This window comes from Triticum dicoccoides, chromosome 1A, assembly GCF_002162155.2.
Source record: "Triticum dicoccoides isolate Atlit2015 ecotype Zavitan chromosome 1A, WEW_v2.0, whole genome shotgun sequence".
Taxonomy (NCBI): domain Eukaryota; kingdom Viridiplantae; phylum Streptophyta; class Magnoliopsida; order Poales; family Poaceae; genus Triticum; species Triticum dicoccoides.
The window spans coordinates 240,961,539-240,982,974 of NC_041380.1; positions in this window are offsets into that span (position 1 = coordinate 240,961,539).

Here is a 21,436-nt window from a genome sequence, read left to right on the forward strand (position 1 = left end):
CAGCCAGAGCCGCTTGGTGTCGTGGAGATACTTGATGTCGCTATCGCTCGTCTCCAAGTCCTCCTAGGAGACCTTCGGTTGCGCCATCCCCGGAGCTCTCGAGGGGCGTGATTGCTTGTATCTGGGTTGGTATTTCCCTCAAGAGGACAGGATGATGCAGCGCAGCAAAGGTAAGTATTTCCGTCAGTTATGAAACCAAGGTTATCAATGCAATGGGAGAACCAGGCAACACTATCTAGACATCACCTGCACACAAACAACAACAAAACTTGCAACCCAATGCGTAACAGGGGTTGTCAATCCCTCCTCAGTATTGGGATAGATTAAATTATATGAGATTTGATAAATAGATCTAACTAAAACACACACAAAAGGAAAACATAGCAAGGTATTTTTGGTTTTATATGATAGGAAAATAGACCCCGGGGTCGTAGTTTTCACTAGAGGCTTCTCTCAAGAAAATAGCATACGGTGGGTAAACAAATTACTGTTGGGCAATTGATAGAAAGCAAATAATCATGACGATATCCAAGGCAATGATCATGTATATAGGCATCACCTCCAAGATTAGTAGACCAAAACGATTCTGCATCTACTAGTATTACTCCACACATCGACTGCTATCCAGCATGCATCTAGTGTATTAAGTTCATGGAAAATGGACTAATGCAGTAAGAACGATGACATGATGTATACAAGATATATTCATGTAGGAATAGACCCCATCTTTTTATCCTTAATAGCAATGATACATGTGTGTCATGTCTCTTTCTATCAATGAGGTTGAGCACTGCAAGATCGAACCCATGATAAAGCACCTCTTCCCATGGCAATAAAAATCAATCTAGTTCGCCAAACCAAACCAAAATTTTGGAGAATAAATATGATATGTCTCCAACATATCTATAATTTATGATTGTTCCATGCTATTATATTATCAACCTTGGATGTTATATATGCATTTATATGCTATTTTATATGATTTTTGGGACTAACCTATTAACCTAGAGCCTAGTGCCAGTTTCTGTTTTTTCCTTGTTTTAGAGTATCGCAGAAAAGGAAAATCAAACAGAGTCCAATTGACCTGAAACTTCACGGAACTTATTTTTGGAAGGAAAGCAACCCGGGAGACTTGGAGTCCACGTAAGGGAAGCAACAAGGAAGCCACGAGGCAGGGGGGCACGCCCTCCACCCTCGTGGGCCCCTCGTGGAAGCCTCCGTAGCCACCGAAAGCCAATCTAGACCCGTTCAGGCACCCTGCCGGAGGGGGGAATCCCTCTCCAGTGGCCATCTTCATCATCCCGGTGCTCTCCATGACGGGGAGGGAGTAGTTCTCCCTCAGGGCTGAGGGTATGTACCAGTAGCTATGTGTTTGATCTCTCTCTCTCTCTCCCGTGTTCTTGAGGCGATGCGATCTTGATGTATCATGAGCTTTGCTATTATATTTGGATCCTATGATGTTTCTTCCCCCCTCTACTCTCCTGTAATGGATTGAGTTTCCCCTTTGAAGTTATCTTATCGGATTGAGTCTTTGAAGATTTGAGAACACTTGATGTATGTCTTGTCGTGCGTATCTGTGGTGACAATGGGATATCACGTGATTCACTTGATGTATGTTTTGGTGATCAACTTGCGGGTTCCGCCCATGAACCTATGCATAGGGGTTGGCACACGTTTTCGTCATGATTCTCCGATAGAAACTTCGGGGCACTCTTTGAGGTTCTATGTGTTGGTTGAATAGATGAATCTGAGATTGTGTGATGCATCACATAATCATACCCATGGATACTTGAGGTGACATTGGAGTATCTACGTGACATTAGGGTTTTGGTTGATTTGTGTCTTAAGGTGTTATTCTAGTATGAACTCTAGGGCTGTTTGTGACACTTACAGGAATAGCCCAACGGATTGATTGGAAAGAATAACTTTGAGGTGGTTTCGTACCCTACCATAATCTCTTCGTTTGTTCTACGCTATTAGTGACTTTGGAGTGACTCTTTGTTGCATGTTGAGGGATACTTATATGATCCAATTATGTTATTATTGTTGAGAGGACTTGCACTAGTGAAAGTATGAACCCTAGGCCTTGTTTCAACGCATTGCAATACCGTTTGTGCTCAGTTTTATCATTAGTTACCTTGTTGTTTTTATATTTTCAGATTACAAATACCCCTATCTACTATTCATATACCACTTGTATCACCATCTCTTCGCCGAACTAGTGCACCTATACAATTTACCATTGTATTGGGTGTGTTGGGGACACAAGAGACTCTTTGTTATTTGGTTGCAGGGTTGCTTGAGAGAGACCATCTTCATCCTACGCCTCCTACGGATTGATAAACCTTAGGTCATCCACTTGATGGAAATTTGCTACTATCCTACAAACCTCTGCACTTGGAGGCCCAACAACGTGTACAAGAAGAAGGTTGTGTAGTAGACATCAAGCTCTTTTCTGGCGCCGTTGCCGGGGAAGTGAGTGCTTGAAGGTATATCTTTAGATCTTGCAATCGAGTCTTTTAGTTTCTTGTTTTATCACTAGTTTATTTTATAAATGAAAACTACAAAAAAATATGGAATTGAGTTTGTCTCATACGCTTCATCTTTTTAATATCTTTCGTGAGAATGATGGAAAGGAAAATTGTGCTCAAGTGCTAGAAGAAGAATGCATTAGAATGTTTGGCACTAAATATTTGAATGATGAGCATGATTTCAATGTTGTTAGTATGAATTCCTTGAATATCCATGATGCTAATGATATGCAAAGCCACAAGCTTGGGGAAGCTATGTTTGATGAGGATGATATTTTTTGTCCCCCAAGTTTTGATGAGAAAATGTATTATTATGAAAGCATGCCTCCTATTTATGATGATGAAAGTGGATTTGGAGAGGTCATGACTTTATTTTGTGATGAATCCACCATTCTGGAAGAGGTTCCAATTGATTATGAGAACAAAGTTGCTATCTATGATGATTATTGTGCTGATTTGTATGATATAAAGAATAATGATATCCATGAAACTTGTCATCATGATTTTAGTTTTCAATTGGATTATGCCTCACATGATAATTATTTTGTTGAGTTTGCTCCCACTATTATTCATGGGGAGAATTTTGCTTGTCTGGAGAGTAATAAAATTTCTATGATTGTAGATCATGAAAAGAATGCTTTAGGTGCTAGTTATATTGTTGAATTCATTCATGATGCTACTGAAAAATATTATGAGGGAGGAATATATGCTTGTATGAGTTGCAATAATATCAAGTTTCCTCTCTATGTGCTTAAAATCTTGAAGTTATGCTTGTTTTGCCCTCCTATGCTAGTTGATTATTGTTCCCATAAGTTGTTTGCTCACAAAATGTGTTAGTCATATTCTTCATGATGCTGTCTTTATGTTACAATTCTTATCTTTTATGTGAGCATCATTGAAATCATCATGCCTAGCTAGGGGCGTTAAACGATAGCGCTTGTTGGGAGGCAACCCAATTTTATTTTTGCTCCTTGATTTTTGCTCCTGTTTAGTAATAAATAATTCATCTAAACTCTGTTTAGATGTGGTTTTATGTTTTAATTAGTGTTTGTGCCAAGTAGAACCTTTGGGAAGACTTGGGGAAAGTCTTGTTGATCTTGCTGTAAAAAACCGAAACTTTAGCGCTCACGAGAATTGCTGCCATTTTTTATTGGAGAGTGATATTTAGTTAATTCTTTTTGAAGATTATTAATAGACAAATTACTAAGGTCCAAAAATTTATTTGAGAATTTCATGAGTTCCAGAAGTATACGTTTGATTCAGATTACTACAGACTATTCTGTTTTTGACAGATTCTGTTTTTCGGGTGTTGTTTGCTTATTTTAATGAATCTATGGCTAGTAAAAGAGTTTATAAACCATAGAGAAGTTGGAATACAGTAGGTTTAACACCAATATAAATAAATAATGAGTTCGTTACAGTACCTTGAAGTGGTCTTTTGTTTTCTTTCGCTAACGGGGCTTACGAGTTTTCTGTTAAGTTTTGTGTTGTGAAGTTTTCAAGTTTTGGGTAAAGATTCGATGGACTATGGAATAAGGAGTGGAAAGAGCCTAAGCTTGGGTATGCCCAAGGCACCCCAAGGTAATATTCAAGGACAACCAAGATCCTAAGCTTGGGGATGCCTCGGAAGGCATCCCCTCTTTCATCTTCGTTCATCGGTAAGTTTACTTGGAGCTATATTTTTATTCGCCACATGATATGTGTTTTGCTTGGAGCGTCATTTTATTTTATTTAGTTTTGCTTTCTGTTTGAATAAAATACAAATATATGAAATTCTTAAATGTTAGAGAGTCTTCATATAGTTGCATGATTATTTGACTACTCATTGATCTTCACTTATATCTTTCGGAGTAGTTTGTCATTTGCTCTAGTGCTTCATCTATATCCTTTTAGAGCACGGTGGTGGTTTTATTTTATAGAAATAGATGAACTCTCGTGCTTCACTTATATTATTTTGAGAGTCTTTTAGAACATCATGGTAATTTGCTTTGGTTATGAAATTAGTCCTAATATGATGGGCATCCAAGAGGGATATAATAAAAACTTTCATATAGAGTGCATTAAATACTATGAGAAGTTTGATACTTGATGATTGTTTTGAGATATGGAGGTAATAATATCAAAGTCATGCTAGTTGAGTAGTTGTGAATTTTAGGAATACTTGTGTTGAAGTCTGCAAGTCCCGTAGCATGCATGTATGGTAAATGTTGTGTAACAAATTTGAAACATGAGGTGTTATTTGATTGTCTTCCTTATGAGTGGCGTCGGGGACGAGCGATGGTCTTTTCCTACCAATCTATCCCCCTAGGAGAATGCGCGTAGTGCCGAGGTTTTTGATGACTTGTAGATTTTTGCAATAAGTATGTGAGTTATTTATGACTAATGTTAGAGTCCATGGATTATACGCACTCTCACCCTTCCATCATTGCTAGCCTCTTCGGTATCGTGCATTGCCCTTTCTCACATTGAGAGTTGGTGCAAACTTCGCCGGTGCATCCAAACCCCGTGATATGATACGCTATTTCACACAGAAACCTCCTTATATCTTCCTCAAAACAGCCACCATACCTACCTATTATGGCACTTCCATAGCCATTCCGAGATATATTGCCATGCAACTTTCCACCATTCCGTTTATCCTGACACATTCATCATTGTCATATTGCTTTGCATGATCATGTAGTTGACATTGTATTTGTGGCAAAGCCATTGTTCATAATTTTTCATACATGTCGCTCTTGATTCATCGCAATCCCGGTACACCGCCGGAGGCATTCATATAGAGTCATATCTTGTTCTAGTATCGAGTTGTAATTCTTGAGTTGTAAATAAATAGAAGTGTGATGATCATCATTTTCTAGAGCATTGTCCCAAGTGAGGAATAAAAAAAGGCCAAAAAAGAGAAGGCCCAAAAAAAGGAAAAAAGAGAAAGGCCATAAAAAAGAGAAGGCCCAAAAAATGAGAGAAAAAGAGAGAAGGGACAATGCTACTATCCTTTGCCACACTTGTGCTTCAAAGTAGCACCATAATCCTCATGATAGAGAGTCTCTTGTTTTGTCACTTTCATATACTAGTGGGAATTTTTCATTATAGAACTTGGCTTGTATATTCCAACAATGGGCCTCCTCAAGTGCCCTAGGTCTTCGTGAGCAAGCAAGTTGGATGCACACCCACTTAGTTTCTTTTGTTGAGCTTTCATACATTCATAGCTCTAGTGCATCCGTTGCATGGCAATCCCTACTCCTTGAATTGACATCAATTGATGGGCATCTCCCTAGCCCATTGATTAGCCGCGTCAATGTGAGACTTTCTCCTTTTTGTCTTCTGCACATAACCCCCATCATCATATTCTATTCCACCCATAGTGTTATGTCCATGGCTCGCGCTCATGTATTGCGTGAAGGTTTATGAGTTTGAGATTACTAAAGTATGAAACAATTGCTTGGCTTGTCATCGGGGTTGTGCATGATGAGAGTATTCTTGTGTGACGAAAATGGAGCATGACCAAACTATATGATTTTGTAGGGATGAACTTTCTTTGGCCATGTTATTTTGAGAAGACATGATTGCTTAGTTAGTATGCTTGAAGTATTATTGTTTCTACGTCAATATTAAACTTTTGTCTTGAATCTTATGGATCTGAACATTTATGCCAAAATAAAGAAGAATTACTTAGAGAAATATGTTAGGTAGCATTCTACATCAAAAACTCTGCTTTTATCATTTACCTACTCGAGGACGAGCAAGAATTAAGCTGATACGTCTCCAACGTATCTATAATTTTTTATTGTTCCATGTTATTATATTATCAACCTTGGATGTTTTATATGCATTTATATGCTATTTTATATGATTTTTGGGACTAACCTATTAACCTAGAGCCCAGTGCCAGTTTCTGTTTTTTCCTTGTTTTAGAGTATCGCGGAAAAGGAAAATTAAACGGAGTCCAATTGACCTGAAACTTCACGGAACTTATTTTTGGAAGGAAATCAACCCGAGAGACTTGGAGTCCACGTAAGGGAAGCAACGAGGAAGCCACGAGGCAGGGGGACGCGCCCACCCCCCTGGGCGCGCCCTCCACCCTCGTGGGCCCCTCGTGGCCCCCCTGGCGTACTTCTTCCGCTTATATATCTCCATATACCCTAAAACGATCGGGGAGCAGAATAGATCTGGAGTTCCGCCGCCAGAAGCCTCCGTAGCTACCGAAAGCCAATCTAGACCCGTTCTGGCACCCTTCCGGAGGGGGGAATCCCTCTTCGGTGTCCATCTTCATCATCCTGGTGCTCTCCATGACAAGGAGGGAGTAGTTCTCCCTCAGGGCTGAGGGTATGTACCAGTAGCTATGTGTTTGATCTCTCTCTCTCTCTCTCTCTCGTGTTCTTGAGGCGATACGATCTTGATGTATCGCGAGCTTTGCTATTATATTTGGATCCTATGATGTTTCTTCCCCCCTCTACTCTCTTGTAATGGATTGAGTTTCCCCTTTGAAGTTATCTTATCGGATTGAGTCTTTAAAGATTTGAGAACACTTGATGTATGTCTTGCCGTGCGTATCTGTGGTGACAATGGGATATCACGTGATTCACTTGATGTATGTTTTGGTGATCAACTTGCGGGTTCCACCCATGAACCTATGCATAGGGGTTGGCACACGTTTTCATCGTGATTCTCGGTAGAAACTTTGGGGCACTCTTTGAGGTTCTATGTGTTGGTTGAATAGATGAATCTGAGATTGTGTGATGCATATCGTATAATCATACCCATGGATACTTGAGGTGACATTGGAGTATCTAGGTGACATTAGGGTTTTGGTTGATTTGTGTCTTAAGGTGTTATTCTAGTACAAACTATAGGGTTGTTTGTGACACTTATAGGAATAGGCCAACGGATTGATTGGAAAGAATAACTTTGAGGTGGTTTCGTACCCTACCATAATCTCTTCGTTTGTTCTCCGCTATTAGTGACTTTGGAGTGACTCTTTGTTGCATGTTGAGGGATAGTTATATGATCCAATTATGTTATTATTGTTGAGAGGACTTTCACTAGTGAAAGTATGAACCCTAGGCCTTGTTTCAACGCATTGCAATACCGTTTGTGCTCACTTTTATCATTAGTTACCTTGCTGTTTTTATATTTTCAGATTACTAATACCCATATCTACTATCCATATACCACTTGTATCACCATCTCTTCGCCAAACTAGTGCACCTATACAATTTACCATTGTATTGGGTGTGTTGGGGACACAAGAGACTCTTTGTTATTTGGTTGCAGGGTTGCTTGAGAGAGACCATCTTCATCCTACGCCTCCTACGGATTGATAGACCTTAGGTCATCCACTTGAGGGAAATTTGCTACTGTCCTACAAACCTCTGCACTTGGAGGCCCAACAATGTCTACAAGAAGAAGGTTGTGTAGTAGACATCAAAATACAAGGCTATAACAATCATTCATAAAAGAGTTCAACAAAGACTCAAATAATATTCATGGATAGAACTGATCATAAACCCACAATTCACCGGAGCCCAACAAACACACCGCAAAAGTCATTACATCAAATAGGTCTCCCAGAACATCGAGGAGAACATTGTATTGAATATAAAAAGAGAGAAGAAGCCATCTAGCTACTAGCTACGTACCCGTATGTATGTGGTAAACTACTCACGCATCATCGGAGGGGAAACAAGGCTGATGAAGAACCCCTCCATGATCGTTGATCCCTCCAATAGAGTGCCGAAAAAGGCCTCTAGATTGGATTTCATGGTTCTGGAACTTGCGGTGGTGGAAACTGTATTTCCTTGACTCCCCTAGGGTTTTGGGGGATTTTAGAGTATTTATAGAGGTGGATGGCGGTGGAGAAGCTTCCCGTGGTCCCCACTACCCACCAGGGCGGTGGGCCCCATAGGCCTCCTTCCCTGCATTTCTTTGGCTCCCTGGGTGTCTTCTGAGTAGAAAAAAAATCTCCAAAACGATTTGTGGCATTTGGACTCCGTTTGCTATTGATATTCTACAAAGTAAAAGACAAGCAAAAACAGCAACTAGCACTGGGCACTATGTCAATAGGTTAGTCCCAAAAAATGATATAAAGTTGCTAGTAAATGAATATAAAACATCCAAGATTGATAATATAACAGTGTGGAACAATAAAAATATATAGATACATTGGAGATGTATCATGGCGTGAGCGCGGTGATGAAGAAGATAGAGAGGAGCAGCGCGAGTGCATGCGTCACGGCGAACGGTGCTGCAGACGATGGCTCAGGCGGCAAGATGACGCTGCGGCAGGGCTTTGCCTGAGCTCAGGAGAGAAGGAGAAGAGGAAGACGAAGGGGAAGTGGGGGTGTGTGCGTGGGCGTCTCCGTTGCGCCCCTCCTCCTAATTCATAACAGTAGTAGAACATGGGGAAGTGGGATCGACTGTGCCCATGATCTCCACTCCCCTGCGTTGTGCAGGCACATTCCCCGCACACATTAACTGCATCGGGGAATGCAACCGTCAGACGCCGCCGCAATAAATCCAACGCGTGTGGGTCGAGGGTGCGGCATGGTAGGGCCCAACCCGATGTCGCCTCCCATCGCGCGTGTGGCCTTGCAGGGCCTCGTCCACCGCACGTCGCCATGTGGTGGCCTGCTGAGCTACGGCGAGCGCGAACCGTCATACTAACCAAGATCAAGCAGGCAAACGTTTCAGTTTCCTGCCCAGGCCGGGGTGCAGCGATCCGGCTTCTGGAAGCCGGCATCCAGGGGGTGTTGCCGGAACCTAAGACCTCGAAGCCGGCGCCACCCAGCCGGGATAGCGTTCTTCACCAAAAAAACCGCCTCCTCAGTGGGGTAAGCTAAGAAGGCCCCCTTCCTTGGAATCGGCGAACCTTCACAGCTTCGGGGACTATTGTCTGGGAGATGCCCCCCGGGCAGGCAACGAAACCCAGATCCCTTTTTAAAACATCGGGGAAAACTGGGCCCCTCAATCCGGCTGGCCTACCTGCCGGCTCCCCAGCGCGAGCCGGCCAGGTACGGCCACCCGTGCAAAGCATTGTAGACATAGAAAATTTGCAAAATACATACGTCTCTGAATGTGATAGACCCGTTGACTAAATTTCTCTCACAAGCAAAACATGATCACTCTTTGGGTGTTAATCATATAGCGATGTGAACTAGATTATTGACTCTAGTGCAAGTGGGAGACTGAAGGAAATATGCCCTAGAGGCAATAATAAAGTTGTTACTTATATTTCCTAATATCATGATAAATGTTTATTACTCATGCTAGAATTTTATTAACCATAAACTTCGTACATGCGTGAATACATAGACAAACAGAGTGTCCCTAGTATGCCTCTACTTGACTAGCTCGTTTATCAAAGATGGTTAGGTTTCCTAGCCATGGACATGTGTTGTCATTTGATGAACAGGATCACATCATTAGAGAATGATGTGATGGATAAGACCCATCCGTTAGCTTAGCATAACGATCGTTCGGTTTTATTGCTACTGCTTTCTTCATAACTTGTACATGTTCCTCTGACTATGAGATTATGCAACTCCCGAATACCGGAGGAACACCTTGTGTGCTATCAAACGTCACAACGTAACTGGGTGATTATAAAGATGCTCTACAGGTGTCTCCGATGGTGTTTGTTGAGTTGGCATAGATCGAGATTAGGGAGGTGGAATCCTACTAGGACTAGGGAGTCCTAGTAGGACTCCACACTTTGGGCACGCCCTATGAGGGCCAGCCTCCTCCTCCCTCCTTCCTTTATATATGTGGCCAGGGGGCACCCCATAGACACACAAGTTGATCATTGATCTCTTAGCCGTGTTCGGCGCTCCCTGAACCATAATCCACATCGGTCATATCGTAGAGGTGCTTAGGCGAAGCCCTGTTCCGGTAGCATCATCATCAGCATCATCATGTCGTCGTGTTGACGAAGCTCTCCCTCGACACTCTGCTGGATCGTGAGTTCGTGGGACGTCACCGAGCCGAACGTGTGCAGATCGCAGAGGTGCCGTACTTTCGGTACTAGGATCGGTCGATCATGAAGACGTACGACTACATCAACCACGTTTTCATAACGCTTCCGCTTACGGTCTACGAGGGTATGTAGACAATACTCTCCCCTCTCGTTGCTATGCATCACCATGATCTTGCGTGTGTGTAGGAAATTTTTGAAATTACTGCGTTCCCCAACAGTTACTTCCCACCGGCGTTCTCACGTAGCCCCCCACTTTTAGCCATCCCATGACATCTGCCGTGAGATCACCACGACAAACACTCTCCAAATATATGGGATTCTTTTTTCCTAAAGTTACACTCTTCCAAACCCACATTCAATATTATTGCACGCATTATTATCAATTTCATATTCATCATGAGGCTTAAATAAATTTTCAAGATCATAAGAAGCATCACCCCAATCATGATCGTTATAAGTAGTGAACATAAAAAATTCATCATCCCCAAGCTTGGGGGTTTCCATACCATTAACACAATTTGCATTAATAAAATTTATAATAACATCATTACAATCATGCCTTTTCCTATAAGGAGCTATCATGAATCACTTTATAAATTTCTTCTTCTAACACTTCATCACAATTCTCAAATACACGATTTGCAAGAAAAACTTTATAAAGAAAATCCAGTGCACTCAACCCACTAGCAATTGGTTCATCATAAGTGGATATTTTGAAAAGATTAGCAAGTGGATGAGGATCCATATGTCTTTACTTTTCCTTTTTCTTTCCTGTTTTTGGTGTGTTGGCATGAAGGCAAAAAAAAAGCAATTATCTAGATCTAGATACGTATCAAAAGTGGGATCAATTAGCTAGAGTAGCTCCGTTCAAAGCATTGCAGAAATAGAAAATTTGTAAAATACATACGGCTCTGAATGTGACAGACCCGTTGACTAAATTTCTCTCACAAGCAAAACATGATCACTCTTTGGGTGTTAATCACATAGCGGTGTGAACTAGATTATTGACTCTAGTAAACCCTTTGGGTGTTAGTCACATGGAGATGTGAACTAATCACATAAAGATGTGAACTATTGGTGTTAAATCACATGACGATGTGAACTAGATTATTGACTCTAGTGCAAGTGGGAGACTGAAGGAAATATGCCCTAGAGGCAATAATAAAGTTGTTATTTATATTTCCTTATATCATGATAAATGTTTATTATTCATGCTAGAATTGTATTAACCGGAAACTTAGTACATGTGTGAATACATAGACAAACAGAGTGTCCCTAGTATGCCTCTACTTGACTAGCTCGTTAATCAAAGATGGTTAAGTTTCCTAGCCATGGACATGTGTTGTCATTTGATGAACGGGATCACATCATTAGAGAATGATGTGATGGACAAGACCATCCATGAGCTTAGCATAATGATCGTTTAGCTTTATTGCTACTGCTTTCTTCATAACTTATACATGTTCTCTGACTATGAGATTATGCAACTCCCGAATACCGGAGGAACACCTTGTGTGCTATCAAACGTAACAATGTAACTGGGTGATTATAAATATGCTCTACAGGTGTCTCTGATGGTGTTTGTTGAGTTCGCATAGATCGAGATTAGGATTTGTCACTCCGTGTATCGTAGAGGTATCTCTGGGCCCTCTCGGTAATGCACATCACTATAAGCCTTGGAAGCAATGTGACTAATGAGTTAGTTACGGGATGTTGCATTACGGAACGAGTAAAGAGACTTGCCGGTAACGAGATTGAACTAGGTATTGAGATACTGATGATCGAATCTCGGGCAAGTAACATACCGATGACAAAGGGAACAACATATGTTGTTATGCGGTTTGATCGATAAAGATCTTCGTAGAATATGTAGGAGCCAATATGAGCATCCAGGTTCCGCTATTGGTTATTGACCGGAGATGTATCTCGGTCATGTCTACATAGTTCTCAAACCTATAGGGTCCACACGCTTAACGTTCTGTGACGATTTGTATTATGAGTTATGTGATTTGATGACCGAAGTTTGTTCGGAGTCTCGATGAGATCGGGGACATGACGAGGAGTCTCGAAATGGTAGAGACGTAAAGATCGATATATTGGAAGGCTATATTCGGACATCGGAAAGGTACCGAGTGATTCAGGTATTTTTTGGAGTACCGGAGAGTTACGGGAATTCGTATTGGGCCTTAATGGTCCATACTGGAAAGGAGAGAAAGGCCTCAAGGGTGGCTGTGCCCCTTCCCCATGGACTGGTCCGAATTGGACTAGGGAAAGGGGGCGCCCCCTTCCTTCCTTCTCCTTCTCCCTTCCCTTTTTCCTATTCCATTTAGGAGGTGGAATCCTACTAGGACTAGGGAGTCCTAGTAGGACTCCACACTTTCGGCGCGCCCTATGAGGGCCGGCCTCCTCCTCCCTCCATCCTTTATATACATGGCAGGGGAACCCCATAGACACACAAGTTGATCATTGATCTCTTAGTCGTGTGCGTTGCTCCCCTCTACCATAATCCACATCGGTCATATCGTAGCGGTGCTTAGGCGAAGCCCTGTTCCGGTAGCATCATCATCACCGTCATCATGTCGTCGTGCTGACGAAGCTCTCCCTCGACACTCTTCTGGATCGTGAGTTCGTGGGACGTCACCGAGCCGAACATGTGTAAATCACGGAGGTGCCATACTTTCGGTACTAGGATCGGTGGATCGTGAAGACGTACGACTACATCAACCATGTTGTCATAACGCTTCCGCTTATGGTCTACGAGGGTACGTAGACAATACTCTCCCCTCTCGCTGCTATGCATCACCATGATCTTGCGTGTGCGTAGGAAATTTTTGAAATTACTGCGTTCCCCAACAGTGGCATCCGAGCCAGGTTTATGCGTAGATGTTATATGCACGAGTAGAACACAAAGGAGTTGTGGGCGTGGGTATATACATATTGCTTGCCGTCACTAGTTGATTCTTGATTCGGCGGTATTGTTGGATGAAGCGGCTCAGACCAACATTACGCGTACGCTTACGCGAGACTGGTTCTACCGACGTGCTTCGCACATAGGTGGCTAGTGGGTGTCTGTTTCTCCAACTTTAGTTGAACTAGATTCAATGAATAGGGTTCTTTCTGAAGATCAAAAAGCAATCGCTATACCGCGTTGTGGTTTTTTGATGCGTAGGTAAGAATGGTTCTTGCTTAGCCCGTAGCAGCCACGTAAAACTTGCAACAACAAAGTAGAGGACGTCTAAGTTGTTTTTGCAGGGCATGTTGTGATGTGATATGGTCAAGATGTGATGAAATATAAATTGTTGTTTGAGATGATCATTTTTTATTAAAGTTATCGGCAACTGGCAGGAGCCTTAAGGTTGTCCTTTATTGCATAAGATGCAAGTGCCATATAATTGCTTTACTTTATCTCTATGCAATAGCAATAGTTGCAAAAGCAATAGTTGGTGAGACGACCATGTGACGACACATTGATAGAGATCAAGATGATGGAGATCATGGTGTCATGCCCAGTGACAATAGAGATCATGACGGTGTTTTGGAGATGGAGATCAAAGGCACAAGATGATGATGGCCATATCATGTCACATATTTTGATTGCATGTGATGTGTATCCTTTATGTATCTTATTTTTCTTAGTTCGGTGGTAGCATTATAAGATGACCTCTCACTAAATTTCTTGGTATAAGTGTTCTCCCTGAGTATGCACCGTTGCAATAGTTCGTCGTGACGAGACACCACGTGATGATCGGGTGTGATAAGTTCTACGTTCACATACAACGGGTTCAAGCCAGTTTTGCACACGCGGAATACTCGGGTAAAACTTGACGAGCCTAGCATATGCAGATATGGCCTCGGAACACTGGAGACCGAAAGGTCGAGCGTGAATCATATAGTATATATGATCAACATAGTGATGTTCACCATTGAAAACTACTCCATCTCACATGATGATCGGACATGGTTTAGTTGATTTGGATCACATGATCATTTAGATGACTAGAGGGATGTCTATCTAAGTGGGAGTTCTTAAGTAATATGATTAATTGAACTTTAATTCATCATGAACTTAGTCCTGATAGTATTTGCATAACTATGTTCTAGATCAATAGCTCGCGATGTAGCTCCTCGTTTATTTTTGATATGCTCCTAGAGAAAACCTATGTTGAAAGATGATAGTAGCAATGATGCGGACTAGGTCCGTGATCTGAGGATTATCCTCATTGCTGCACAGAAGAATTATATCCTAGATGCACCGCTAGGTGATGGACCTATTGCAGGAGCAGATACAGACGCTATGAACGTTTGGTAAAGCTCGGTATGATGACTACTTGATAATTTAGTGCACCATGCTTTACAGCTTAGAACCGGGCTTCAAAAACGTTTTGAATGCCACAGAGCATATAAGATGTTCTAAGAGTTGAAATTGGTATTTCATACTCATGTCCGTGTCGAGAGGTAGAAGACCTCTGACAGTACTTTGCCTACAAGATTGAGGAGAATAGCTCAACTAGTGAGCATGTTCTCAGATTGTCTGGGTACTACAATTACTTGTCAAGTGGGAGTTAATCTTCCAGATAAGATAGTAATTGACAAAGTTCTCTAGTCACTATCACCAAGTTACTAGAAATTAGTGATGAACTATAATATGCAAGGGATAACAAAAGTAATTCCCAAGCTCTGCGTGATGCTGAAATCGACGAAGGTAGAAATCAAGAAATAGCATAAAGTGTTGATGGTTAACAAGACCACTAGTTTCAAGAAAAAGGGAAAAGGGAAAGAAAGAGGAACTTCAAAGAAGAATAGCAAGCAAGTTGCTTCTCCCGTGAAGAAGCTCAAAGCTAGACCCAAGCCTGGACCTGAGTGCTTCTACTGCAAAGGAAATGGTCATTGGAAGTGAAACTACCCTAGATACTTGGCGGATAAGAAGGATGGCAAAGTGAACAAAAGTATATATTTGATATACATGTTATTGATGTGTACTTTACTAGTGTTTATAACAACACCTCAGTATTTTATACTGGTTCAGTTACTAAGAGTAGTAACTCAAAACGGGAGTTGCAAAATAAATAGAGACTAGTTAAGGGTGAGGTGATGATGTGAGTTGGAAGTGATTCCAAGGTTGATAAGATCACCATCGCACACTCCCTTTACCTTCGGGATTAGTGTTGAACCTAAAATAAATGTTATTTGGTGTTTGCGTAGAGCATAATATGATTGGATCATGTTTATTGCAATACGATTATTCATTTAAGTCAAGGATAATTGTTATTCTGTTTACATGAATAAAACCTTCTGAGGTCATACACCCAAGGTGAATGGTTTATTGAATCTCGATCATAGTAATACACATATTCATAATATTCAAGCCAAAATATGCAAAGTTAATAATGATAGTGCAACTTATATGTGGCATTGTCGTTTAGGTCATATTGGTGTAAAGCGCATGAAGAAACTCCATGCTGATGGGCTTTTAGAATCACTTGATTATGAATTATTTGATGCTTGCGAACCATGCCTCGTGGGCAAGATGACTAAAACTCCGTTCTCCGGAACAATGGAGCAAGCAACTGACTTATTGGAAATAATACATATTGATGTATGCAATCCGATGAGTGTTGAGGCTCGCGGTGGGTATCATTATTTTCTAATCTACACAGATGATTTGAGCAGATATGGGTATATCTACTTGATGAAACATAAGTCTGAAACATTTGAAAAGTTCAAAGAATTTCAGAGTGAAGTGGAAAATCATCATAACAAGAAAATAAAGTTTCTGCGATCAGATCGTGGAGGAGAATATTTGAGTTATGAGTTTGGTCTTCATTTGAAACAATGCGGAATAGTTTCGCAACTCACGCCACCTAGAACACCACAGCGCAATGGTGTGTCCGAACGTCATAACCGTACTTTATTAGATATGGTGCAATCTATGATGTCTCTTACCGATTTATCACTATCGTTTTGGGGTTATGCATTAGAGACAGCTGCATTCACGTTAAATAGGGCACCATCTGAATCCGTTGAGACAACACCATATGAACTATGGTTTAGCAAGAAACCTAAGCTGTCATTTCTTAAAGTTTGGGGCTAGTATGCTTATGTGAAAAAGTTTTGACCTGATAAGCTCGAACCCAAATCGGAGAAATGTGTCTTCATAGGATACCCAAAGGAAACTGTTGGGTACACCTTCTATCACAGATCCGAAGGCAAGATATTCGTTGCTAAGAATGGATCCTTTCTAGAGAAGAAGTTTCTCTCGAAAGAAGTGGTTGGGAGGAATGTAAAACTTGATGTGGTAATTGTACCTTCTCCTGAATTGGAAAGTAGTTCATCACAGAAATCAGTTCTAGTGATTCCTACACCAATTAGTGAGGAAGTTAATGATGATGATCATGAAACTTTAGATCAAGTTACTACCGAACCTCGTAGGTCAACCAGAATACGTTCCGCACCAGAGTGGTACGGTAATCTTGTTCTGGAGGTCATGTTACTTGACCATGACGAACCTACGAACTATGAGGAAGCGATGATGAGCCCAGATTCCGCGAAATGGCTTGAAGCCATGAAATCTGAGATGAGATCCATGTATTAGAACAAAGTATGGACTTTGATTGACTTTCCCGTTGATCGGTGAGCCATTAAGAATAAATGGATTTTCAAGAGGAAGACAGACACTGATAGTAGTGTTACTATCTACAAATCTCGAATTGTCGCAAAAGGTTTTCGACAAGTTCAAGATGTTGACTACGATGAGATTTTCTCACTCGTGGCGATGCTTAAGTCTGTCCGAATCATGTTAGAAATTGCCCCATTTCATGACATCTGGCAAATGGATGTCAAAACTGCATTCCTTAATGGATTTCTTAAAGAAGAGATGTATATGATGAAACAAGGTTTTGTCAATCCTAAAGGTGCTAACAAAGTGTGCAAGCTCCAACGATCCATCTATGGACTGGTGCAAGCATCTCGGAGTTGGAATATATACTTTGATAAAGTGATCAAAGCATATGGTTTTATACAGGCTTGCGGTGAAGTCTGTATTTACAAGAAAGTGAGTGGGAGCACTACAACATTTCTGATAAGTATATGTGAATGACATATTGTTGATCAGAAATAATGTAGAATTTTCTGGAAAGCATAAAGGAGTGTTTGAAAAGAGTTTTTCAAAGAAAGACCTCGATGAAGCTACTTACATATTGAGCATCTAGATCTATAGAGATATATCAAGACACTTGATATATTTTCAATGAGTACATACCTTGACAAGATTTTGAAGTAGTTCAAAATGGAAAAGTCAAAGGAGTTCTTGTCTGTGTTGTAAGGTGTGAAGTTGAGTAAAGACTCAAAACCCGACCACGGTAGAAAATAGAAAGAGAATGAAAAGTCATTCCCTATGCCTCAGTAATAGGTTCTATAAAGTATGCTATGTTATGTACCAGACCTATTGTGTACCTCACCATAAGTTTGGCAAGAGGATACAATAGTGATCCAGGAGTGGATCACTAGATAGAGGTCACAAATATCCTTAGTGGAATAAGGAAATGTTTCTCGGTTATGGAGGTGACAAAGAGTTGATCGTAAAGAGTTACGTCCATGCAAGCTTGGACACCGATTTGGATGACTCTAAGTCTCGATATAGATACATATCGAAAGTGCGAGCAATTAGCAAGAGTAACTCCGTGCAAAGCATTGCAGAAATAGAAAATTTGCAAAATACATACGGCTCTGAATGTGACAGACTCGTTGACTAAATTTCTCTCACAAGAAAAACATGATCACTCTTTGGGTGTTAATCACATAGCGATGTGAACTAGATTATTGACTCTAGTAAACCCTTTGGGTGTTAGTCACATGGAGATGTGAACTAATCACATAAAGATGTGAACTATTGGTGTTAAATCACATGACGATGTGAACTAGATTATTGACTCTAGTGCAAGTGGGAGACTGAAGGAAATATGCCCTAGAGGCAATAATAAAGTTGTTATTTATATTTCCTAATATCATGATAAATGTTTATTATTCATGCTAGAATTGTATTAACCAGAAACTTAGTACATGTGTGAATACATAGACAAACAGAGTATCCCTAGTATGCCTCTACTTGACTAGCTCGTTTATCAAAGATGGTTAAGTTTCCTAGCCATGGACATGTGTTGTCATTTGATGAACGGGATCACATCATTAGAGAATGATGTGACGGACAAGACCCATCCATTAGCTTAGCATAATGATCATTCAGTTTTATTACTACTTCTTTCTTCATAACTTATACATGTTCCTCTGACTATGAGATTATGCAACTCCTGAATACCGGAGGAACACCTTGTGTGCTATCAAACGTCACAACGTAACTGGGTGATTATGAAGATGCTCTACAGGTGTCTCCGATGGTGTTTGTTGATTTGGCATAGATCGAGATTAGGATTTGTCACTCCGTGTATCGGAGAGGTATCTCTGGGCCCTCTCGGTAATGCACATCACTATAAGCGTTGCAAGCAATGTGACTAATGAGTTAGTTATGGGATGTTGCATTACGGAACGAGTAAAGAGACTTGCCGGTAACAAGATTGAACTAGGTATTGAGATACCGACGATCGAATCTCAGGCAAGTAACATACCAATGACAAAGGGAACAATGTATGTTGTTATGCGGTTTGATCGATAAAGATCTTCGTAGAATATGTATGAGCTAATATGAGCATCCAGGATCCGCTATTGGTTATTGACTAGAGATGTGTCTCGGTCATGTCTACATAGTTCTCGAACCCGTATGGTCCGCATGCTTAACATTCTGTGACGATTTGTATTATGAGTTATGTGATTTGATGACCGAAGTTTGTTCGGAGTCCTGGATGAGATCGGGGACATGACGAGGAGTCTCGACATGGTAGAGACATAAAGATCGATATATTGGAAGGCTATATTCAGACATCGGAAAGGTTCCGAGTGATTCGGATATTTTTCGGAGTACCGGAGAGTTACGGGAATTTGTATTGGGCCTTAATGGGCCATACGGGAAAGGAGAGAAAGGCCTCAAGGGTGGCCGCGCCCCTTCCCAGTGGACTGGTCCGAATTGGACTAGGGAAAGGGGGCGCGCCCTTCCTTCCTTCTCCTTCTCCCTTCCCTTTTTCCTATTCCATGTAGGTGGTGGAATCCTACTAGGACTAGGAAGTTCTAGTAGGACTCCACACTTTGGGCGCGCCCCATGAGTGTCGGCCTCCTCCTCCCTCCTTCCTTTATATACGTGGCCAGGGGGCACCCCATAGACACACAAGTTGATCATTGATCTCTTAGCCGTGTGCGGTGCCCCCCTCCACCATAATCCACATCGATCATATCGTAGTGGTGCTTAGGTGAAGCCCTGTTCCGGTAGCATCATCATCACCGTCATCATGCCGTCATGCTGATGAAGCTCTCCCTCGACACTTTGCTCGATCATGAGTTCGTGGGACGTCACCGAGCCGAATGTGTGCAGATCGCGGAGGTGCCGTACTTTCAGTACTAGGATCGGTCGATCAGGAAGACGTACGACTACATCAACCGCGTTGTCATAATGCTTACGCTTACGGTCTACGAGGGTATTAGACAATACTCTTCCCTCTCATTGCTATGCATCACCATGATCTTGCATGTGCGTAGGAAATTTTTGAAATTACTGCGTTCCCCAACAGTTACTTCCCACCGGCGTCCTCACGTAGCCCCCCACTTTTAGCCATCCCATGACATCTGCCGTGAGATCACCACGACAAACACTCTCCAAATATGTGGGATTCTTTTTTCCTAAAGTTACACTCTTCCAAACCCACTTTCAATATTATTGCATGCATTATTATCAATTTCATATTCATCATGAGGCTTAAATAAATTTTCAAGATCATTAGAAGCATCACCCCAATCATGATCGTTACAAGTAGTGGACATAACAAATTCATCATCCCCAAGCTTGGGGGTTTGCATAACATTAACACAATTGGCATTAATAAAATTTATACTAACATCATTGCAATCATGCCTTTTCCTTTAAGGAGCTATCATGAATCACTTTATAAATTTCTTCTTCTAACACTTGATCACTATTCTCAGATACACGATTTGCAAGCAAAACTTTATAAAGATAATCTAGTGCACTCAACCCACTAGCAATTGGTTCATCATAAGTGGATCATTTGAAAAGATTAGCAAGTGGATGAGGATCCATATGTCTTCACTTTTCCTTTTTCTTTCCTGTTTTTGGTGTGTTGGCATGAAGGCAAAAAAGCAAGCAAACAAGCAAAAAGGCAAATAGAAAATGTTTTTGTGTTTTTGTGATGTTTTAGAAGTGGGGGAGATGAAAACGAGAGGCAAAAGGCAAATAAAGTAAATGCAAGGAGATGGAAGTTTATGCAATGGTACTTGATAGATGTTGATAATGTTTCCCCGTCAACGGCGCCAGAAATTCTTCCTGCTACTTGTGAGTTGCGTTGGGATTTCCTTGAAGAGACAATGATGCAGTACAGTAGAGATAAGTATTTCCCTCAGTTAAGAACCAAGGTTATCAATCCTATAGGAGAACCACGCAACACCTTGTTAGCAGTACCTACACACAAAAATAACAAATACTTGCACCCAATGCAAACAAGGGCTTGTCAATCCCTTGGCGCTTAATTACAAGGATCAAATCTCGTAGTGATAGATAGATAAACAAAAACATAAAATAAAATAAAATACAGCAAGCTATTTTTGGATTTTAATATATGATTAGAATTGACCCGGGGGCCATAGTATTCACTAGAGGCTTCTCTCTTTAACATAGCATACGGTGGGTAAACAAATTACTGTTGGACAATTGACATAGAAGCAAATAATCATGACGATATCCAAGGCAATGATCATGTATATATGCATCTTATCGGAGACAAGTAGACCGACTCTCCCTACATCCAGTACTATT